Source organism: Equus asinus, chromosome 20 (assembly GCF_041296235.1).
Source record: "Equus asinus isolate D_3611 breed Donkey chromosome 20, EquAss-T2T_v2, whole genome shotgun sequence".
NCBI classification, from domain to species: Eukaryota; Metazoa; Chordata; class Mammalia; order Perissodactyla; family Equidae; genus Equus; species Equus asinus.
The window spans coordinates 11,059,599-11,084,505 of record NC_091809.1 but is presented as its reverse complement, the minus strand read 5'-3'; the positions used below and the strand labels follow the sequence as shown (position 1 = coordinate 11,084,505).

The 24,907-nt window shown below is 38.7% G+C and overlaps 1 protein-coding gene, 1 non-coding gene and 2 pseudogenes across 2 annotated transcripts in view; 1 reads left to right on the top strand and 3 right to left on the bottom strand.

The window, feature by feature from the left end:
• Nucleotides 1–1,393: 1,393 nt before the first annotated feature.
• On the top strand, nt 1,394–2,353 carry LOC123276628 (olfactory receptor 2AE1-like; annotated as a pseudogene).
• Nucleotides 2,354–13,682: 11,329 nt separating this feature from the next.
• On the bottom strand, nt 13,683–13,812 carry LOC123284897 (small nucleolar RNA SNORA18). The gene has a single exon (XR_006526337.1). It is a non-coding gene; the product is annotated as a small nucleolar RNA SNORA18 (small nucleolar RNA).
• Nucleotides 13,813–14,843: 1,031 nt separating this feature from the next.
• Nucleotides 14,844–17,304, bottom strand: LOC139041204 (olfactory receptor 4C16-like; annotated as a pseudogene).
• A 6,061-nt stretch (nt 17,305–23,365) lies between these two features.
• The window catches only part of LOC106848164 (rho GTPase-activating protein 20-like), an 84,251-nt gene continuing 82,709 nt past the window's right edge, over nt 23,366–24,907 (bottom strand). Inside the window, exon 22 of the mRNA XM_070491560.1 lies at nt 23,366–24,907. This exon is cut by the window's right edge and continues 41,197 nt beyond it. The gene's annotated coding sequence lies outside the window, so the exon portion shown is untranslated.

Below are 24,907 nucleotides of genomic sequence, written 5' to 3'. Positions count from 1 at the left end.
ATCATGTTAGGTGGAAAGATGACTTTGTTGTGTTTATTTTGGGATGAAGTGTGGCTTAAGGAGATGTGCCCGTGTACCAAATTGACAGGGGATGGACCCTGTTGGTATTTAATGGGTGGGTGAGGCTAGGATGAAGTACATTTCCCTGATTTCCCATTTCTGTGTGTTTCTGGTTATGGTGGGCCACAGGAAAGATTCTCAGGGAGATTTAGAGGCAGATGGGAAGCAGCTGTTTTCTGCTTTACAGATGTTGTTCCTGAACAGCTGACTTGCCTCCTGTTTTGAAGCAGCAGCCGGGACTGTGATTGCTCTACTTTTCCCTGGATCCTCCTTTAGCTTCTGTGACTTCTGGGTTACGTGTGTGTGTTCAGCCTCATTAAGAAGGGCCCCAGCTTCCGCAATACCACCAATTCCAAAGGCCACAAGATCTGACATGGGTTTCAGTCTACCTTGTGGAATTACAGCTCAACCTCGTACATTCCAGCTTGCTCTTGATCTACACTTTATACGCAACTTGCCTTGCTGACTGCTTGTCTCATGGACTTCAAGTACCAGCATCAGACACAAAGGTGACAGCCTTACACAGACTGCTTCACCAGCTTTCACAACTGCATAAGGCCAAGTTTCTGTACAATATTAAATGTATGTTTCTATGTATGGTAAATATCTTAGTGGTTCAGCTTCTCTGGTTAAACCCTGACTGATAGAATAAGCCAAAAAAGCATATATGTATACTTTTAACATGTTCATTTAATATAAATAAAATTTAGTGTATTTATATAAAAGTATGTATATGTGTGTGTGTATATTTATAAAAGTATATACATGTGTGCATATGTATTTCCTGCTTAATGAGGAGATACTCTTGTTTTGAAATTTGGCACTTAATAGATCCCAGATATTCTGGAATTTCAGAGTGATCATATTTGGGAAAAGAGATTTGAAATTCTTTTTTTTCTAAGATTGGCACCTGGGCTAACAACTGTTGCCAATCTTTTCTTTTTTTTTTTTCTGCTTTATTTCCCAACCCCCCCACACCCCCGGTACATGCTTGTATATCTTAGTTGCATGTCCTTCTAGTTGTGGGATGTGGGATGCCCCCTCAACGTGGCCTGATGAGTGGTGCCATGTCCGCGCCCAGGATCCGAACACTGGGCCGCCGCAGTGGAGCGCGCGAACTTAACCACTCGGCCACGGAGCAGCCCCATGAAATTCTTTTTTTAAAAGGGTACTTCAATAATTTGAGCTGATGAATAATTGAAAATAGAAAAAAATTTCTCCAAAAATTATTTCATGGATGAAATGTCTTATCGTCAGGTATGCTGAACCACAGTATTTTTGATACCACACTTCATCTCCACTTCCTGTTTCTCCAGGGACTGAGAAAGGGGAGATGTGGCAGAGGAATCAGACCTCTCTGGGAGACTTCATCTTTGAAGGGCTCTTTGATGACTCCCTCACCCATCTTTCTCTTTTCTCCTTGACCATGGTGCTCTTCCTTATTGCAGTGAGTGGCAACGCCCTCACCATTCTCCTCATCTGTGCCGATCCCCGGCTTCATACACCCATGTACTTCCTGCTCAGCCATCCCTCCCTCGTGGATCTGATGCTTGTCTCCACAACCATCCCCAAGATGGCTACCAACTACCTATCTGGCAAGAAGTCCATCTCCTTTGTGGGCTGTGCCACCCAGCACTTCCTCTATTTGTCTGTGGGTGGTGCTGAATGTCTTATCCTAGCTCTCATGTCCTATGACCGCTACGTTGCCATCTGTCATCCACTGCATTACTCTGCTCTCATGAAGAGAAAGGTGAGACTCATGATGGCTGTCATGTCATGGTTGGGGGCATCCATAAATTCCCTAATTTATACGGTGATGTTGATGCAATTGCCTTTCTGTGGGCCTTGAAAAATCCACCACTTCTACTGTGAATTTCCAGCTGTTGTGAAGCTGGTATGTGGAGACGTTGCTGTTTTTGAGACCACAGTGTTCATCAGCAGCATCCTACTTCTCCTCCCCCCCATCTTGCTGGTTTCTACATCCTATGCCTTCATCCTCCACAGCATCATTCAGATGCTTGCAGCTGGGTGTAAGAGAAATACCTTTGCCACTTGTAGCTCTCACCTCACTGTGGTTTCCCTCTGGTTTGGTGCCTGCATGTTCTCATATATGAGGCCCAGGTCCCAGTGCACTCCATTGCAAGATAAAGTTGGTTCTGTTTTCTACAGCATCATTACTCCCACAATGAATCCTTTGATTTATACTCTCCGGAATAAGGATGTAGCTAAGGCTCTGAGGAGAGTGGTGGGGAGAGATGTTATCACTCAAAGACAGCAATTGGAGTTGCCCTGAGTATGGCAATAGAATGGGATAATCTCCTTAAAGTGATCTGAGTAAACCTTTAACAGTTTTCAAGGGTTCAGGTTCCCGATGACTACTACATAAACGAAGTGGTCAGCACACAATTCCAGTATTCTAACTTGGTCGCAGGCATCAAAGCACCATAGAGTACTATCTTACTCCATTTGGGTTGCTATTCCAAAAATACCACACACAGGGTGGCTTAAACAACAAACATTTTTTTCTCTCAGTTCTGCCAACTGAGAAGTCCAATATCAAGCCTTGAAAGTGCTTGACACTCTCTCATTTCCTTTTTATCTCTTTTTAGATGTAAGCATTTCTAAGCATGTTCCTGACTACCCTATCCAAAGCAGCACTCTCCATTCTGTGTGCCCTTCTTTCACTTTGTAGCACTACTTTACAAGATGCTACACAAAATTACTTTACATTATACTTATTGTCTATTTTACAAGTATGCAATCTCCCTGAGGGCAAGGACTTTACTTTGTGTACTATTGTTTCACCAGAGTCAAGAAAAGAGCCTGACATGAACTAACTGCTCAATAACTATTTGTTGCATGGGTTAATAAATGAAAAGGACCTGGATTATTTTACTGTCCCACATGACATTCAAGGTAATTAATTCAAAGAGCTGAAGATATTATAAAAAGAATACTACAGTGGATAGCTTGGTAAGAATCATTTGTCTCAGCCAGATATTAATCGTGTGTATATGCAGAGGCCTGGAATCCCAGTGAACTTTCCTGGGGTCTAATGGTCTGAGGGATGCCAGAGTGAGGGACAAATTTTTATATCCTGCTTTCCCTACTAGTTAAAAATGTCATGAATCCCTGGGACCATCTTCAGAATAATAACTCTTAAGGTTTGAGAGGAAATTTATACTGTCTTCGACAACTAAGTATTTTCCCCTGAGAAACAGCTTTTTAGCCATCTGTAATCGAGTGAGCCACCCCTCATGAGCTGGGTGTCACCTTACCCACCTAGCCCTGAGGTTGGATTTACTTTGTAATACTCCAATGACAAGTAGAATTAATTTTTACACAAACTATACCTGGGTTGTTTCTGAAGTCCCAAGGGTGATTCATAAACAGCTAGCTCACAATCCCAGTTAGAGACAAGGGGTTATTCTTCTGCTGCCTCTCCCTCTCTACACACACAACAATGCCCTTGTCAGGAATCCTATAAGATTATTTGGGAACAAAACAATTGAAGCCAACATTATGGATACTTATTCAAGGACAGTAAGGGCTATAAGATGGATAAGTTCTATGGATATAGTTTACAGCATGGTGACTATAGTTCACAAAACAGTATTGTATATTTGAAAGTTGCTAAGAGAATAGATCATAAAAGTTCTTCCGATGAGAAAAAATGTATAATGTTGTGAGGTGATGGATGTTAACTAAACTTACTGTGGTCATCATTTCACGATAGATACATAAATTATTGTGTTGGACACCTTGGGTTAATATAATATTATATGTCAACTATATCTAATAAAACAGGAAACAATAAATCTCACCCTTTAATAAAAACAAACAAACAAACACTACAGTGAGACACCATTTCATGTCCATTAGGATGGCTATCATTAAAGAAACAGAATGCAAGTGTTGGTGAGGTGGTGAAAAACGTGGAACCCTTGAGCACTGTTGGTGGGAATGTAAAATGGCACAACCATTATAGAAAACAGTTTCACGTTTCCTCAAAAATTAGAAAATGAGATTACTGTATAATCCAGTAATTCCATAGAATATTCATTTTCCATGAGAGTTGTTTTACCCCTTAATCCTGGCAGGATACTCCTATCTGGCTTTAGCGGAACCTTATAGCTCTTGGGGCAAAGACATATCCTAGTAGCCCAGCACTAGAAGCCAAGATGGAAAAGATCTCCACAGCCACCATGACCTCCCCCTTGGTGCTGTTATGCACAGGGAGGAAGGTGATCCAGACCCTACAGAACACCAGCATGCTGGATGTGAGGCACTTGGCTTCCCTGAAATTGCCAGGCAGGCTCCTGGCCAGGAAAGCCAAGGTGAAGCTCATGAAGGCCAAGGAGTCCAAGTATCCTAAGGAAAGGTAGAACAAAACGACAGAGCCCTCATCGCACAGAATTATGGGGAAGGTAGGCTCAGAATGTGCATGTACATCAACAAAAGGGGGAGAGTTTCCCAACCAGACAGTAGAGAAAGTCAACTGAATCAATGAGCAGATGGGGATGATGGAATTAGGTGCCCCTGACAGCAACCACTGCCTCATCTTTATCCCTGGGGTTGTGAACTTGAAAGCCAGAACTACAGTGATGGTTTTAGCCAAAATGGTGGGAACCACCACAATAAACATGATTCCAGACAACATTTGTTGGAGGATCCAGGTGGAGGGTTGGAATGTCCAATGAAGAGTAAGGTCAGAGGAAGCAGAGGATGAGGGAGGTGAGCAGGAGTAGCTGAGAGCCCAGTTAATACCTTGGGCTATGGGTGTGTCGCTATACTTCACAAAAATGCCAAGAACCACAGCTGTGAGGACAGACAGGCAAAGAGCTTCACAGGCAAGTACCATCCCCATAGGATCTCCATAGGCCAAGAAGATCACAACTTTTGAGAGGCAATGATCTCGATCACTATTTGGGTATTGATTGTCTGGACACTCCATACATTGCTTCATATCTGGCAAGAAAAGCATGGTGACACTAACTTGGGTTCAATGATTCTTAAGAGTCCTCAAAATATTCACATTTGGCCAAATCGATGTGATTAGACAAATAAAGGAATGCTATAGGGAGAGAAATTCCAAGATAATGGTGTCTATTGCATTCTCGGTATAACAAAGGTCAAGGAGCTCTAGCCTCACCTCTTTTGTTCATCTTCTGTATGCAAGGGAATTAGTTTTTTCTTAGAAACAAAAATTACACCTTTTATATCACTTAAATATGGGTAGGGTAGGACATATCCTCGATTCGCTCCCTCAAAAGCAGGCACTTGTTGATAACTTTCAGTGACCTAATTTCCAGAGGTTTGCAGATATAGAGATGACCAAGATATAACCTGTCACTGAAGCTTCAAAATTACATTGCTGCCATCCAATTTATTGCACACCTATCTCCTATTCGTTCCCACTTCTATTATTTTTGTTCAGATTTGAATAACATCTATTTTAACAAAATAACTCCCTAACAAGTCTTCCTGTCTTCTGTCTTGAATCCCTCTCACCTCTCACCCATTCAATCACACCCATTCATATTTCTATTATTAAATCCATCCACATAATTTCCTTGCTTAAAATATCACAGTTATACTCATCTTCTTCTAGACCACTGATTCTCAAACATTGGTGCATGTTAGAATCACCTGGATGGCTTGTTAAAACAGGTTGCTTCACCCTGCTATCAGGGTTCCTGATTCAGAAACTCAGAATTTACAATTTTAATAAGTTCTCATGATAGGCTGATGCTGTTGGTATAGGTACTACACTTTGAGAACCATCATTCTCGATGGAATCCAAACTCCTAGCAACATAGAAAACGTGCATGATTATCTTGCTTCTAACTACTTTTCCTGTAGCACCTTTTTTGAGAGGAGTTGTGTAGTGAGGATAAAAGTACACATTTTATTGTGGATCTGTGGTATTGTAGGCAATTTGCTTGATATGTCACATAATATATCTTTCTTTAATTCTTACAGAATCGTTTGAGGTAGGTGGACAGTATCAACACATTTAGCAGAAGAAAATAATTGAGGCTTAAAGAGCTTGAATAACTCACCTGGGATCTTGAAGGTAGTGAGGGCTGGGCTAGGATCCAGACTTAAGAGCATGGGGCCAGACTAGGGTGAGGGGAATGAAAAACCAGAGGTGCAAAATTTAAGGAAGCACTCACTTTCATGTGCCAACCCTGCCCTTGAATGACCCTGAGAGTGAGTGCTCCATAAATTTTGTACCCCAGGCACCTCACCTACCTTTCCCTCGTCCTGGCCTTACTCAGTACTGTCTGACTCCAAAGCCAGTGCTCTTTCCATTACATACCTTTTGCTGACTTTAATGTTCATCACAATCTTTCCTCTTAAAAAGTTGTCATACTCTTAGAATTATAGGATTTATAGATATTTCTGTATTTTGATATTTTTTCTCAAGAGGAATTTCTGAAGATTTAATTTCATAAATTTAATTCATCACTAAAAAGAATTATAAACCAATCTCATTAATGAAAGCCTAAATCCTTAAATAAAATATTAGAAAATATAATCAAGCACATTAAAGAAATGGCACACTACACTCAATTAGGGCTTTTTAAGTGTTTCAAATGGAAAAACTTCAAAGAACATTCAGCTTATAGTGAGGCAGAAATGAGTTCAAGACAGTCCAAATATTGGTATAAATTTTATATTGAATTATAATCAATAAAAACAAACAACAAAATTCCTGAAGCTTTCCTTCTTTTTAATTTTGTGGTTTAGTTCAAATTGCGTGAAAATTATCTGTTTCCTGAAGATTTGATGAAATTCCCATGTGAACCTATCTGGACGTAGAGCCTTTTTGGGTGGGTAGCCCTTTGAAATCTTTAAACACTATTAAAACCTTAAAAGAAATCTATCTTCAATTCTCAAAATGCTCCATTATCCTCGTACAAGTGCATGTAACACATGCTTTCTCTTCTTCCTGGGGCATCATTCTTTCCTTCTACATCTGACTATCAACACCTGTCTCTAGACTGAGCTTGAATCATCTCACCTGAGTAGCAGTCCTTGTCTTTGTAAGGCTTATTGACTCCTTATGTCCCCAGTACATCCTACTTATATTTCTATAATCACTTTTTATACTTTATTGGAATTTTTCTTTACTTTCCTGCTTTATATCATTAGGCTGGAGATGTTCGACAGAAACGTGGTTTATTTGAAAGAGAATAAGATTTGGAGTTAGAATAGTATTGAAATTTGGGCTCTTCCACTTATTAGGGGGTCTAACATTAATCAATTTCATTCATAAAAATTATTAAAAACTTGGAAATAATGTAAGAAGATGACTGAATGTCCTTTCATTGGCATACCATAGCATCGTCTAACCAGCCAACCTAAGGCTTATTCATTTATCTAGAACAATGTATCTGTTTGACTTTATGATTTACTATTTGATTAGAACCCAAACATTGTGCAGTTATATGTTAATCTGTAGATTTCTGTCCAGGAGAAAGATAAAGCAGAGATTACAGTTTTATTGACCTTTAGGATCTTAACCATTTTCTGTATAACCTAACAACCTTGATCTAACATTCTTTGGTTGATGTTGTGTTGTCAAATGTGCTTTTACTGATAAACTATATAAACCCCTGTTTCCCAAAAAGGGTTTGTGATTCTTGGAACCACTTTGATCATCTCATTGATTTCCACATTACTTAGTTGAATAAAATATTTGATAGAAGTTTATTTTGTATTTTTGAGGGTCATGGGCTTAACTTTTAAATATTTATAGTCACAGTAAACTCAACTCCCAGAAAAAAAAGGTCATGATGATAACGTCTACACCCATAAGTATTTTTATGGAAAAAAAATGAGTACATACGTATATTCCTGTATTGTAGTCTCTCAGTAACTGGTATTTGTAGCTGCTATTACTTCCTCCTAACATGGTGTATTGCACCCAATAGGCACTCAATATGTTTTTGTTGAATATACATATTGGTGAATACAAATACAGTTACCTATTGAATAACTAATTGACTGATTATCAACAATGAGATGGGACAGAATAACCACACCTTGATCTTCAACAAGCCTAAATTTCTGGGTGTTAATTGACATTAAAATGCTGTGTTTCAGTCTGTTTTCCTAAATGTGAGCTACGTAATTTTTAACAAACTTTTTATTTTAAGGTAATTGCAGATTTGCATGCAGTTAGAAATAATACAGGGATATCCTGTGTACCCTTTACCCAGTTTCCTCCAATGGTAACATGGCACAGAACTCTAGTACAATGTCACCACCAGGATACTGACACTGATGTTCATTGCTGAAATCTTCCATTTCTTCGCCGAGGCTTTCTATTTTTTCATTCGTCTCAAGTGTCTTCAAAATTGCTCATTGGAGCATTTTTTATCATAGTTACTCTAAAATAGTTATTAGATAATTCTGATATCTCTGTGATCCTCATGTTACCTTCTGTTGGTTTTCTTTTTTCATTCAGTCTGAGATCTTACTGTTTCTTGCTATGACGAGTGATTTTTGATGGAAACTGGAGCAAGTTGTGTATAGTGATATGAGGCCCTGGATTTTTTTGGTTTTTGAGGTTCTGGATTTTATTTAAACCTTCTGTTTTATCTAGCTTTGTCTGTCTCAGTTCTGGCTGAGAAAGAGTGGGGGACACTGTCTTGTTATGGCAAGGGAGGTAGAAATCAAATTTTTCTACTCAGCCTCTGATGGCACATGATGAGGGAAGATCTCCTCATCTCTTCAGGTTGGTGTAGAAGTTCTGACTCCCTACTAGGTCTCCATGGTTTCCTTGTGGGGGAGCTTGCATGGATGCAAGGCCACAGCTATTGCTGCACACAAAGCAAGGAATCTAAAGAAATCAGAGGGAAGTCTTGTTAAAATCTGAAAATAGGTTAAAGGATATTTCATATCCGTAAAGTACTTAGAGCTGTGTCTGGTCTTTAGTAGGCGTTAGTAGTGGTTGATTAAAGAAATGGATAAACGCATACATAAGTAGTAAAGGCTTGGAGGCTGTCCCTGGTGAAACGTGTGAACTGGAATGGATTACAGCCAACTTTGTTTCCTTTCCAGATTACAATTGCTACTGACCGCATCTGTAGCACTGTGTAATTAGAAAAAATCTCCCTCAACTTGGCTGCTCTTGGGAAAAGAATCTAAGGCTGTCAAAATTATCCCAGGGAAATAAAAGGCTTTTCAGTAGGAGAGTAGGGTTAGGCTTATTTCATATGTATCGTTTACATTGGTTTGTTTAGTATTTGTTGGTAAACTTTTTTTTTTTTTTTTTTTTTTTTGCAAAGCTGCTCGGTTAAAAAAAGCAGATTAGCTATGGAACGGTTCAGACACAGAGAAAAGTAGAGAGTTGTGTAAGCAGAGCATGCCTTTCCTTGACTTTCTGTCGAGAGCTTGTGTGATTCCAGGTGCTCTCTGCCTCAGACACCGTGCCCTCTGCGTGTGCAGTCACGTAAACAGTGCAGGGTCTGGAACCGTGGAGGATCTAAGGCAGTACAGTCATGCTTTGCTTCACAGTGGGGATAAGTTCTGAGCAGTGTGTCATGGTCAGGCAATCTCGAGACTGTGCAAACACCACGGAGTTCCTAAACCTAGATGGCAGAGCCTCCTACACACCTAGGCCATATGGGACTAATCTGATGGGACCCCCGTTGTTGACTGAAACGTCCTGATGTAGGGCATGACGGTACTTCCCGACTCCAAGGGCACGGAAGCGTAGCCTGTGGGGCTTTTGAAAAGAACAGAGACGCTCAAGGCCTACTCTGGACCCACTGACTCAGAATCTACTGGGATAGTTCCCGGCTTTAAAGACCAGACATAGTCCTCCTCTGCAGACGTCTCCTCAAGGGTTTTTCACACTGGGTTTTCCCTCATCTGAAAAAACAGGCCAAGAGATTGTGAGGATCCATAATTAGTGTTTTAATCCATTTGGCAGGACTCAGTGTTTTTCACGTTCTGTGATAGTGTGATCTGCATCTTCACTGTAATGTGTTAAACCTTTAAATCTCGTCCAAAAGTCATGTCATTACATCGAGAATCCTTCTGTGAATTCCAGGCAGATTGCCATCTTTCTGCTTCCGCCTGCTCACCTTTAAGATGGGGAGAATAACGGTAACCTACCTTTCGGATGTGAGGATTAAATGAGACAGTTGGTGCAACGTGGTTAGCACAGGATCTGGCACGAAGTGAAGCCTTCAATAAATTATGATGACAGTAGTTTTGATTTCCTTCCAGTCGGAATATAGTTTAGTTGAAGTTAGTGGCTGTGTCACAGCTGTGTCTCAGGCTGGTGTCTGCCGCCCTGAGCTAAGCCATAAAAGTCCCTAGAATAACTTTTCAAAAGCCTGTTAGACTCTTGAGGCTCCTACACTTCTTTATTTTATTTTATTTTATTTTATTTTATTTTACCTTATTTTATTGCAGTAACAGTGGATTCTAACATCATATAGCTTTCAGATGTCCGTTGTAATATCTTTCGAATTCTGTGTAGACTACATCGTGTTCACCACCCGAGAACTAATTATACTCCGTCACCTCACATGTGAGCCTCCTCGCCCCTTTTGCTCTCTGCCCTCCCCCCTTCCCCTCGGGTAACCACCAATCCAATCTCCGTTGCTCTGTGTGTGTTTGTCATTGTTTTTAACTTCTACTTATGAGTGAGATCACACGGTGTTTGACTTTCTCCCTCTGATTTATTTCACTTCACATAATACCCTCAAGGTCCATCCACGTTGTCACAAATGGCCGGATCTCATCATTTCTTAGGGCTGAGTAGTATTCCATTGTGTATACATACCACATCTTCTTTATCCATTCTTCCCTTGTTGGGCACCTAGGTAGCTTCCAATTGTTGGCTGTTGTGAACAATGCTGCAGTGAACCTAGGGGTGCATGTGTCTTTCTGCATTGGTGTTTTCAAGTTCTTTGGATGAATAGCCAGCAGTGGGCTGGCTGGATCATACATATGGTAGATGTATTCTTAGTTTTCTGAGGATACTCCATACTGCTTTCCATAGTGGCTGCACCAGTCTGCCCTCCCACCAGCAGTGTAGGAGAGTTCCCTTCTCTCCACATCCTCTCCAACACTTGTCTCTTGCCTTGTTAATTAGAGCCATTCTGACCAGAGGAAGGTGACCTCTCCTTGTAGTTTTGACTTGCATTTCTCTGATGGCTAATGATGTTGAGCCCCTTTCCATAGGCCTGTTGGCCATCCCTATCTCTTCTGTGGAGAAATCACTGCTCAGATCTTTTGGCCCGTCTTTTTAATTGGGTTGTCGATTTTATGTTGTTGTTGAGATGCATGAGTTCTTTCTGTATTTTGGATATTAACCCCTTATCCGATATATGGTTTGCAAGTATCTTCTCCCGGTTGTTAGGTTGTGTTGTGGTCTTGTGGAGGGTTTCCTTTGCCGTGCAGAAGATTTTTTTGACTTTGATGTAGCCCCATTTGTTCATTTTGTATTTTGTTTCCATTGCCCAGTCACACGCGGTACTTGAAAATAGGCTGCTAAGAGTGATGTCAAAGAGCATACTGCCTATGTTTTCTTGTAGACATTGCATGGTTTCGGTGTGACGTTCAAGTAAAAGCCGAGGGAGGAGGCTGCAGTTCCCCGAGAGCGAGCTTAGCGGGGACCCTGAGTCCCCGTCAGCGCACCTTCCCGCTCCGCGAAGGTCCAAAGCAGCGTGTGGGCGGGGCCCCAGGAGTTCTCCCAGGAGGGTGTCCCTGTCCCTGTCCGCAGTCCACCGCCGGAAGGGGGTCGGGGCAGCGGCCGGGGAGCGTCTGGGCGGCGGGCGCGCGCGCGCGCGCGAGGAGAGGAGCGCGTGGCTGCTGGGCCGCCGTCCTGGGAGGCGTGGGAGGCGTTAGCGAGCCGCGCCTGCCTGCCCAGAGCCGAGCCCGGCGGAGTCCGGCCGCGCTCTGCTGCTCTCTCCCGGGCCGGGCTCGTCCGTTCCCCCGGCGTCCGTGGACGCCGCTCCGTGTCCCCGGTGGGCACAGCAGCCCGGGCCCTCCACAGCCATGACCGCTAGCCTGAGGAGGCCCTCCTTCAGCTCCCGCTCTTCCTGCTCGCCGGACACTGACGACCAGGGCGCCCGCGAAGATGATTCCATCTGGGAGAGGTACCTGGGGTCGTGGGCCTGGGGGCTGGTGGGAGGCGAGCGTGTACCTGAGGAATAGGCTTGTGCCCCGAGAGGTGCCCGTCAGGTGGCGGGACAGCTGTGCGGCGCGGGGAGCGAGGGGGTCTCTTCCTGCGCTTCAGGCGTTCGTGGAACGGGAGGTGTGTGCCGGGCACGGGGCCAGCCTGGGGGTGCGGTGCCCGGGAGTTGGGCGCTGAAGTGGCACCCGTGGTCTTGGCTTCTTGGAAGGACAGACGCGAAGTCGATAACGACACTGGTCTCCAGGCGTTCTGAGGAGTGCAGGTCTCCCTCTTTTAGAGGATACGTTCCGTTGGGGTTTTCATGAAGCCTGTTGTGCACCTGAAGCTCGGGCCGGTTCAGGGGAAGTGGCCTGTCGAGGGCCGCATAATATTTGTGTGCAGAGCCAGTGCTTTCCAAAGCCCTTGACTGTGTGGAAGTCTACCTGTTAGGGGTGCAGTGGGGGCTGTCCGGGGAGCGTTGTGTGTCCCACACTTGAAAGTCTGGCAAAGAAAGCGTGAGGCTCGAGGGTGCTGCGTTCGTTCCCTCCTGCCACAGAAAGTCTGGAGAGTTGACTTTGGGACAAGTCCTTCCTTTCCTCTGGTCGGCGCGTGTTCAGTGGTCTGGACACTTGGTGAGTAAGACTGACAGGGTGTTTGACGTACTGGACCTCCCAGGCTGGTTGGAGAGGATCATGTGGAATTTGACTTTCTCCCTCTGAGATATTTCACTCAGCATAATACCCTCAAGGTCCATCCACGTTGTCACAATTGGCCGAATTTCATCATTTCTTATGGCTGATTAAAGTCAATAAATTTTTATTTAGGGAATTTTACATATAATTCCTTCCACTGCCCATCAAGCTTACTTTAGTTCCACCAAAATTTGAGTCAAGATTCATCTACGCAACAGCCCTTTTACAACGACCCTATGCTTTCTTTTTTTTAGATGAAGTATATCTGATATATAACGTTGTGCAAATTTAAGGTGCATATGTTAAGTTGGTACATATTATAGTATGATTCCCTTAGAAAAGGAAGAATTTAAAAAATGCAGTGAGAACACTGTTATATCAGTGAATGGAAGTTTTACCATTCTGTAATGAATGTAGAGAACTCTTTAAGAATACTTGTAATAAACATTTCTAAGAATGATAAAAAGATAAAAATAAATAAACAAATAAATATAACCCATGTTTAATCCACAGTTGTCATGTTAGTCAGCCCACAATTTTTTAGTTGAGTTTATTTTATCTCCACTTGAATATGGATATACTGATGACACACTTCAAAAATGTCTCACCTAGAAACTTTGGGAATTAATTTCTTCAAGAAATTTACTTTAGGGTCTTCTAAATATGAATTAAGTTCAAATCATATTCACTCCTAAGCTTCCACACCAAAAAATAGTACAGATATTTACGATACTGTCAATACCTAAAATTAAAAAAGTCAACTCTTGGGTCTTTTATACTTTTAGGAACTCTGTATTGTAGTTCTTTCCCACAGATCTAACAAATAGTTCTGTGAGTAAAGCAAACCACATAGTTACTTGACAAGCCATTTCCAATAGTGTGAGTCTACAGAAAAAGCCCCATTGGATAGACCTCAATTCAAGATTTATATTTTGCCATTCTGTGTTAACATTTCCCATAATGAAGTGCTCCCATGGTTCACACTTGTACTTAGCAGCAAAGTCCTGCAATTTCTCATGCATTTCATTTTATCCTAGAGCAAGAATGTACATTCTTGATAAACTTTCTTGCAGCTTTCCCCTGGTTAGCTGGTTGGAAGCAATAAGGGGTGTAGGAGGAAGCCCACGAGGAAAGCAAATTCCATTGCATGACAATTTCTTCAAATAAGGTAATGGCATGGTGTCTAGGCTAAGGAAGACTGTTCTTTCCTCTCTTTCAAGGGAGAGGAAGCTACTTATGATAATAAAGAGGATGCAAGATAATTTGTGATTTCATGGTTTTCACCCTGCCCTGCACAATTATGTCTGTCTAGATCTCAGAGCCCTACTCTTTTCTTATCAGAATACTGACTTCAACAAAAAATTCCTAGTTAGGTTGCATATTCAGTCATCTTTACAGTTCTGTCATCTTTATTATAAAATCCTGGACAAAAATTAGACCAGAATTTCTGTGGGCAGGAGACGTGGCAACAGTGGGCATGGAAGCTCTGTGTTAAAAGTATGTCCACAAGACATATTAGATAGAGTGTATCTCAGGAGGCACCTAAGTTGGATCCAATATACACCCCTTTTCATAATTACTTTGTCTTGAAATAGAAGACATCAACTAAAACTATGCCAACTGGAAATGACTATTTTGCAAAGCTTACAAGAGCAGAATCAAACTCCAGCAGCTGTGACCAATAATAAATGCTTGAGATGAAGTAGCCTTGAAATTCATAGAATCTGAAAAAAGTGATGTATATATGTCACTAGAGTTTATTGTGGAATTCAGAGTTTTACATTCCCACATGGAGAAATAGATGCTCATTTTCTCAAGCTAAAGAAATTCTAAAGTTCCTGGTACAATAAAATTAATATAAAACTAGTAATCTTAATATAATTAAGTAATTTATAAATAGAGATAGAAGTTCCAAATAAACAAAAATACTCCTTGAATTTTCTCTATGGATAAAAATAAAAACAAGAATAGAAATTGAAATCAGAAGATTCTTACTGTTCATACAATTAGTCTGTGGTGCTGATGGATGGTGACAAATGGTGATATCCATCTCCATTGCATAAACATAGTTTTCATTCAAATATCTCAGTCTCATTCAAATTACTCTCTTTTCTGGATTATATTAAATCTAACTAAAATAATTCATATCAGTGATGTAACTCTTCTGCTCCAAAGCCTAAAAATCCTCCTCTGGTTACAATATTATTTCTTTAATCAATTCTTATTTTCAAGTTCCCTACTATCAACTGCATATACTCTTCTAGGCCATATAAATATATCCATATTAATTTGGGCCATCTATGCCATAATCATAAGAACCTGATCTTATGAACAAATTATTATAATTGGGATGACTCAAGAGAAAACTTAAAACTTCCCCAAAATTAGAATGGATCATTTTAGAAGCAAAAAGTAATTTTTACAAACAGAATAATATTGAGTATAACCTAAATAATCAGAACCTTCCTAAGATAAAAAAGACTCCTTCAGAAGGGTGACTGTTCTCACAGTGTTCTGTCACTCTTCTAGAAGGATCTTAATAAACATATGGTAACAATTCAAAGTATAACCACAGGACATAGAAGAGAGATTATCTGCATTACGTGTCTTGTCCTTTACAACATGAAGTTTCTATAATTATTTGAATCTGGTGCTTTCTTTGAGTCAGGAAGAACAACCAAGTTGAAGGTTCATGGTCAGACATTATGATCCCACAGTATTTAATAAATGAACAGTTTGGAGGAAACCTTGCCAGGCTGTTGATATAAGCATATAGAAGTGTAAGAATAAATAGAGAACACAAAGAATCAATATGAGGAAAGGGAGAGATAATACTAGATCACAACACAGTGCTATTAGGCAGGCAAGAGAGGCAGAGTAAAGCATATGTCTTACATGACTGTTTCTAGCTGGGGCTGTTTCTATTTCTATATAAAATTGACTCAATGCTAATCAGTATATGTGTTCATATTGCCTATCTTCTTGAAGAAACTAATTCTTATGCCCCACGTTGGGATAATGTTAACTCTGCAATAAGAGGACAATATTCTCTATGGACTTTTTTGATCAATCCTAATGATAAAGAAAATTTGAAACTTCTATTCATCATTTGTTACCTGAGATCAACTTCGTGTTCCATATTTTCCTCAAGGCATTTTTCACTTCTACATTTCTCAGTGTATAAATCAGAGGATTGAACAAAGGTGTTCCAATTGTATAAAACACAGCTATCATCTTGTCCATGGAGAAGGTGGTTGCAGGCCGTGTGTATATAAATATGCAAGGACCGAAGAACAAGATGACCATGATAATGTGAGAAATGCAGGTTGAGAGGGCTTTTTTCCTCCCTTCAGCACTGTGGTTTCTCAGAGAATGCAAGATGATAACACAGGAGAACATCACCATGACAAAACTCACTGTACAAATGGCCCCACTGTTGGACACCAAGAGTTGATTGACCACGTAGGTGTCTGTACAGGCAAGTTTCAACAAAGGCTGCAAGTCACAGAAATAGTGATCCATCACATTGGGACCACAGAAGGGTAAACTCAAGGCCAGAAAAAATGAGCTGAAGAATGTACACAGGACCCCACCCAGGCTACAGTCACCAATGCACCACAGACTTGATGGCTCATGATGATCATGTGATGTAGGGGCTTACAGATGGCCACAAAGTGGTCAACAGCCATGATAATTAGGATGAAGATCTCCTGGCAGCCAAAGAAATGTGATGAAAAGACTTGGATCATGCACTCATTGAAAGAGATAGTGGTCTTCTTCAAAAGGGCATCACAACCATTCTAGGTCCTATGGATGTAGAGAGGAAGGTATCAGATAAAGATAAGTGGAAAAGGAAGAAGTACATTGGACTTCCAAGTACCCGGCTGGTCTTGATGGTAGCAATAATCAGAAAGTTACCCAGCGAAGTCCCCAAATAGATAAGTAAGAAAGTGACAAACACTATTTTCTTCCTAACAGGTTCCTGGGTTAACCCAAGCAGAATGAACTCAGTCGCATTATTATTCAGCTGCATGATTTCTTGAATGAGAAGAAGGAGTGTGAAATGGTTCATCTGCAAAATATAAGGGAATTAATTCAGGGTTGTATGTGTAACATATAGTGTGATATATGATGTTATGGAATATTTGAAGAAAAATAAATGTTCCTTATCATGGGCATTTTAGCTGTTGCTTCTTAGTAACTTACCTCAACACTTTGTTCCACAGTTTGTAATGTGGCTCCATTTTATTATTAAATTAATTATTTTTCCATATTTAATAAATTGACATCCATGTTTGGATGGTGTATCTCTTGGGATTTTGGATATATCTGACTACTTTTGGAAGCTCATAATACAAATGGAAAATTATACCCCAGCCCCAACCCATGAAGAATATCTTCTTTATACATATATTTATCATTGCATATTTGTTACACATAATTCTAGAAATGTCTATTTTTTAATATATATTATGCATCCCTTCACTGGATGCTAATTTCCAGATATTAGAGCTTGAAAAGAGAAACAGGAAGTACTTATATCCTCTAAATAATATGATGTTACCTTGTGGTGCTCTTATGATATTTAGTATTTGATATATACTAATGTAGAGAAGTGAATATTCTTTAATAGTTGGCAATATCTCAAATATCCTTATTTCTATTTTTTCCTTTTTCCCATTTCTGAAAGACATCCCTTAGAGGACCCAAAGTCCCTAAGGTTGCATAAAAATGAAAGAGGGGTGTTATAACTCAACAGTTCTTGTTTTCATAATTCAAGTGTTTAACTTAAACATTTTACATCTGAAGTGATTTTGGGAGGACACCACGCAGTTCATGTAGGATCAGATGGTGGTTGTAATCTCCAGTAGAGTTTGTATTATCCAAGCACCTGAAAACTCCTTTGTTCTTGTAACAAACTAGAGATTCAGAGGAGGGAAGGAGATATAATTTTAGACAACAAGAGTAGTGGACAGTCAGTAACACTTCATTCAATTTGTTTCTGTCCTGGCTAAGTCACTGATGATTTAACTTTGAAATTTAATTTATTTCAATGAATATTTCTCTTTTTTCAAACTTAGAAAGGAATACTATCACTGCCTTCACTTCTAAGAAGAAAACTTTTTATCTACATCATTCTTTTCAAGATAATTTTGAAAGGGACTATATGCAAGTAAAAAGTTTGGAAGGTTTACGTATCTCATTGTGTTCTTCAATCCTTCAATACACTGTCTTGAAAGTTGTAAGTGGCCAAAGCACAGACTATTATAGAGTAAACAGATGCAAATTTCCCTTATACACCTTTTCCTCTCGCTTGGTAAGCTTTCTTCTCCTGAGCCCACTTGAAATATACCTTATGTTCCTCCAAATCAAAAACTACTCTCAGGAAAGTGTCTGATGAAGTAATTTATATTAGGATACAAAGATTTTTAAAAAACTCTCTTTGCACAATGAAACTTTTGACAAAGATCTTCAACTATGAGGAAACTGATCCTTAGTATCTTAATCGAAACCATAAACTCATTCTTTCCTTCTTAATTTGAAAGAGTGATCCATCATGAAATATTTGTACTTGGAATTAAGTCCCATAATTGTGGCCACTCCTTTGAGTGTATGACTTTTGATTTGTGCTATCAACCCAATTAGAATGTTCATTTCTAGAACAAGTTTATTTTATTTTATTGTTTTGCTAAGTAATATTTGCCCTGAGCTAACATCTGTTGCCAATGTTACAGGTATCTTTTTTTGTTTGAGGAAAATTGACATTGAGCTAACATGTCTGCCAGTGTTCCTCTATTTTTGTATATGCAGTGCTTCCACAGCATGGCTTATGAGTAGAATAGGTCCACATCCAGGATCCAAACCCACAAACCTGGGCCACTGAAGTGGAGTACGTGGAACTTTAACCACTTGGTCATGGGGCTGGCCATAGGAACAAGTTTATTTATACATCTGGACATATATTGTTTAAGATAACTTAAGAATTATAAATACATATATTTTCATTAACTTATTAATAATTATGAGTTCTCATAAATATTTAGTCAGCAGTTCAATCAATAGTCTCCTTCCTTCTTAGAATGCCACTTCATTTCTAACTACTTCAACTGTCCCAAAACTCCAGGACCCAACTGCTAAGAAACATCTGGTGGCCTTCAGTGACTGCTTTATGATAAAAGAAATTCTCTCTCCTGTTCCCTAAGGGCTTCTCTGATAGCTTTTCTTATAATATTACATAATATTAGTTAAATTCACTTGTATGTGCTCTCTCTTTAGCTTCCTTTTTGGAATAAAAATCTTTGAAAATTATGTATTCTCAGATTTTATTCTCCACAGTTCAAAACTCAATGTCTTGTACAATGTAGGTGCTGAGTAAATGTTTTTAAATTGAACCTTCTCAATTACTTCTTAATATATTTATCTGATTGGTTTAGTGCTATTCTGATTACAAAATGCATTCACATCATTAATCTTCTGTGGCCTTCTATTATGCATGGTAGGCAGACAAACATACTCCCAATTTATAAATTCAGAAAAAAATACTGAGATGAATTTTAAATAACTTAGTAAATCATCTCCACAATCTGGAGTGGAAGATGGTGTAGTCTGAACAGCACCACATGGCCATGCAAGATTTGAGACCCTGACACCCGTAAAAATGATCATCTTAGCATTTAACTATTTTTTATCATGAATCCTTGGCCCTTAAAGAATATGAGAGCCTTGACATTTTTCATATCCTCCTGATATTGGTTATGTTTTTGTTCATGTCTTTGTGGATGTTCATATGTAGATTTTTTCCAGAGGTGTGTTAACACCTTTCATCAGGTTCTCAAAGGAATCTGACACAAAAAATGGGTAACAATGATCTGAAGACAACACTAATAAAATAGCACAACTTAATAACTATTGTACTTACCTGAAACAAGTTTAGCCAAACTTAGCATGGCTAAATTTGTCAAAACAATAATAAACAAACGATGTGTTGGATGGGGAGGTAACAGAAAAGAGCTGAAAGAAAAGCAGAGAGGTGGAAAATAGATGAGAGTGGAATAGAGTGTTAGGTGGATCTTTCTAACCTATCCTATCTGTTTTATTGCAGAGGCCACAGTAAGAATCTTTACTCTCCTTAACAACTGTCTCTTAAATTACTCACCCCTCCCTGATCTGGCTACACTAGAATTCTATCTTTGGGAGAATCTCATTTTATGTATACACAAAATTTACCATTTTCTGTGGGAAGGTTAACAGGTTGACCCAAGATTCTTTATCCCTCAAAAGCCCAAATTAAAGAATGAGAAAAAGCTCCCCTCCCCCACATATGGGACATTACCTTTCTTCTTCTTTACATAGTTTTTAGCCTGCACATTGTCATTTCTGAATTTTCCATGAGTAGTGGTTATTCAGTTTTTCAAACTAAATCTGAGATGCATGTAAACTGCAAATTCTATTCTTATGATATCATTTTAGAAACATGCAGAGATTAGTAATTCTATACTGTAACAAACAACATTATATTTAAAGCTGTCACTTGGAGATGACATTCTGAAGAAGCTATGTGAAGGTCACTACCTCTATTAACCTTTTCTCTAAACTCTAATCAGGCGTAATCTTTTCTAACTTTTAATGCCCATAGTGAGGGCTTATCTTGCTCAGCTACCTTACATGAAAAGCATTTGTGAACTTTTTTACCCTGCCATCTCAAGAATCTGTAGTAAACCTTAGGGCATGGAATTCCTCTTTGTATCCACACACAACAATGGTGGCTTTTCACATACTTTGTGCTCATAACATATTTGTTGAGTTCAAAAGACCTTTTTATTCTAAAGCTTATATTTGATTCTGTTTATTTACTATATTAAGAGTAAACTTTTTAAAACCATTATTCTTTTATCTGTTCCTTTATCAGAGGAAGTAGCAGCAATATAGACACACATAAAATATATTTAAAAACGAATTTGCATTATTCTGTAATGATGCCTTTCTGGGTACAAAGATGTAAATAACCTGTCACTTACCTGTTAGAACACTATATAGTGTCAAGTCTTTCCTTCCCTTTTTGAAGGCAGCCATCCCACGGAATACTGGGAGAAAAATTCCCCGTCTTAATTCCTGAGGGAATGTTTTGACATAATGATGTAAAATATAAGCATCCCAGAGAGTAGTATGTGCTAAAGTTTCCTTTTCTTTGCTAATCAGAAGCATCCCACATGCTGTAATAAATTTAACTTTTAATTTGTCTATGTAGCCCACAAAAGAGAAAGTGAACCCTCCTCACACTCGGTATCCAAATACAAACAAGGGTTTAGAGGTATTATGTGTGTTAGGCTGACCAAAGATATCAGGGGAAGAAGAGCAAAACATAAATGGATGGCAGAGAGGGTGATAGAGAAGAGGAAGAAGAAAAAACAGAGTCTGTGGTGAAAGAGGAAGTAGATCAGCAAGAAACTACTCTGCTCCCACCTAGTTCCCTAAATTACCCCTCTGTGCATTAGGAGAGACACTTTCCTAGCTCTCATAATTTATTTACAAGTACAATCCAGGGAAGGCAGTATGGTGTCCCGCAATGAGAAGTTCTATTCTGTGTGCTATAGCCATTCTTCATGAAGGAACCACAAATTTATACTGAGAATTAACATGCATACTGAGCATTGAATAGATATCTCATATTATTTTGAATTCATTTCTATTTATTTTGCTAATTAATGTTAGTAAACAGACACTTATTTTGGAATACATTTTATTGATACAATGTTACTTCACCAAATATTTATTGAATACATTTTGTATATTAGACTCTATTTATCACCCTACATAAGTTATATCATTTCATTTACATAACTATTCAATGAGGTAGGTGTTAACAATGACATTTCATATAAAAAAATAAAACTCACAGAAATTAAGCAGCTTGCCCAATTGCATATTTAATAAGTTCAATGGGGAGATCTAATCACTCTCTTTTTCCATGGTTTGTCTTCTTTCCACACATTTTCGTGACACTAGCCCAAATTGAAAACCAGGTAGTACTAGACAGTGATGATGAAAAAAATTTCTAATGGCTAGCAGTGGTATCTCAGGTTGGGGAGTTTAGAATAATAGGGCAATGATGACAGGGTCAGGTCAAAATAGGATATACAAGGGAACATGTTCAGTAGACAGTTGGCTTTTTTTAAAATTGTGAATCTCAAGTTAGGGCTGTAGAACTAGATTGGGAAATCTTTACTGGTAAATGATAGCTTAAATCATGAGATTGGGTGAGGTCACCCAAAGTAAACGGGTAGTTTGGAGAAATGAGCAAACGACAAAATGTAGAGTTTCACGAACATTTAAAAGAATTTTTGAAGACTGTTAAGAAGCATGCTTAAAGGATCATGAGTAAAATCATGAAAGCACAGTGATTTGAAATCCAAAGGAGTAGTCTCTCAGGAAGAAGTGAGCGAATTTTCTGCATAAGAAGGCCACATGAGTACTAGTGTGTAAAACTCAGATACATGAACGTCCTGATTGAAATGATCAATCATTGAGAAATTAAAAATAGGAAAATGTTGCATAAAGACCAGAAACCAGGAAAAAATCCTATTTTATTCTTCAAACTCTTATTGAGTTCTGGAAATTGTAGATAGTCATCGAGGGTAGGGTTCATGACTATCTTGTTCTACAGCATATCTACAATAGTAAATATTTATAAACAACAGTTCACATTGTGCTTCAAATTATCAATTGTTTACTAGGTGAATGAATGATTAAAACAATTCAAGCCTAATTGAAAATAATTTGAGTAACATTTTTTAATTACCTTTTCTGAAAAATCACCTGTGTAATGGTTAAAAAAATAGGTTAAGATTCTCTCTGAACTACACTAAAACCGCTAATTTAGGACAGAGGTAGATGTGAGGTCAGGTCTTGGGATACAACAAATACTCCTTTAGGAATCGCTTTCATTTATGTGCCTCAACAGCATTTAGAATCAACAGCCCTGGGAGACATCAGCTGGGACACTGAAAATGTCAGGTTGTTCTTATAATAGAGTATGATATTTCTCATGCTGTTGTGTGGAATATAGCCCCCAAAGAATGATGTATTCAACCTTTGGTGTATATTTGTTTTGCTATAAAAATGTCTAAGTACTTCTGTAGATTTATCCTGCCTTCATCATAAGGATGCTAAAGATGAGTTATAAAAAACTATCTTACAGGCCCTGAATTGATTGTTTTTGCTGGACACAAGTCCATTTTCCTTCTTGGAGTAATTGAAACTTGATTTTCTTCTGAGAAACCACAATTTCTGCCTTTTCATTACATAAGGTATGAGCAGTGCTATCTCCCAAAGATGGGTATCATTCCTGTGTGGTCAATCAGAAAGCATTTCCCCAGGTTGTAATGATTGGGTCATGCATCTATTAGCAAATAAGATGCAATCTCAGTACTTTTCTTGAACTATTGAGAAAAGTCTTTTTTTTCCCTAATAGAGTTTCTAAGAGTACAGATGTGGAACTCCTCATAATCTTACCATGAGTGGAGAAAGCCTGATTGAAAATGGAACCAACACAAAATGAAGCAGAGGCAACATACAAGCAGAAGAAAGCGATTCTTATAATGGAATTCCAGCTGTAGAATTCACCCATTTCCAAACTTTTTTACTGTCTTTTATTTGATTCATTTTATATTACTGCCTTTTACATTTATTTAAATAATATAATGAATATCTGTAAGCTTACTACTATCCCGAGACGGTATCTACCTACCATTACCAATAATTAAATCAATTTTTAACCTTTTCCATATCCTGCCCCCTGCCCCACCCTAAAGATAGCCAATATCCTGATTTTTTAATTGTACAATTATCTTGCCTCCTAAAAGCAGAATATCTTTATCACATAAGTAGTTTTTTAGTTTTTTCCTGGTTCTGAACTTAGCATACTATCTGCAGACTTCTAAGAGTTGTTTTATTTTTTCATCCACATTAAGGCTACTAACTTTTATATCAGTTGTTGAATATAGTTGTAGATTCATTTTCGCTTCTATACATACTCTATTGCGTGATAATTTCAAAAATTTTTCATCCATTATCCTCTCAATTAGTATTTCATTACTATGAATAGTAACTACGAACATTTTTAAACATGTCCTCTAGAAATGTAATTAATATGTTGCAGGATGTGGCAATATTCAACTTTACAAGATAATGTAATATATTTCCACAAGGAGTCCAGGAATTGCAGTCTAAACCAAAAAAGGAGAGGACTGGAATATTTACAAACAGATCAAAAAACTATACATGATGAGTGAAGGATTAAGTAGATGAATGTTCTGTACTGTTGTTACTGTTTTAATTAAGAACATGAATAAATTCATAATACACAAAACAACCTGGGTTTATATTTTTTTAACAAAAATTAAAGATGTCAATTCTCAGCCACTTTACCTGTGTCACACTAGGAATAAAAATTTTGTACGCTAAAATAGACTCACGTCCTGTGAAAGGAAGAGAGTTTCTTTGAGGCAGGAAGATGTCCCTTTATTTATCAATTATCATTGACATGTGTGATCTAGAAAGTTAGACATGAGGTTTATGATTATGCTTATATTAATGAGACACATATTTATAAAAAAATTTCCATCTACTCCTACATACCTACATTAATTGAAGATAACTTGCAGAGGTCAAGACTGGCATGGCACTGAAGGAGTTAAGAGTATTGCGTGACATTATAAAATTCTTTGTTCCCTAGAATATAGCCTGGGCTCAAAAATCTAGCCAAGTAGAATAAGATCTTCTGTTTGAAAAATGATAATGACATGTGTCATGTTTGTTCTCTTATTGATTTGTTAAAGAGCTCCAAAAATAGATGAACTTTCAGAACCTTGTGTCCCAAGTGGACCCAGTTCCTTCTAATGGCAGACTCTGTCTGCAGATAATTTAGCCCATAAGAAATCTCTTAAAAGCAAAGAATGTAAGAAGATGGCCTAATTAAAGATAGATTTATCTTCATCTTATTTCATAATTTAAA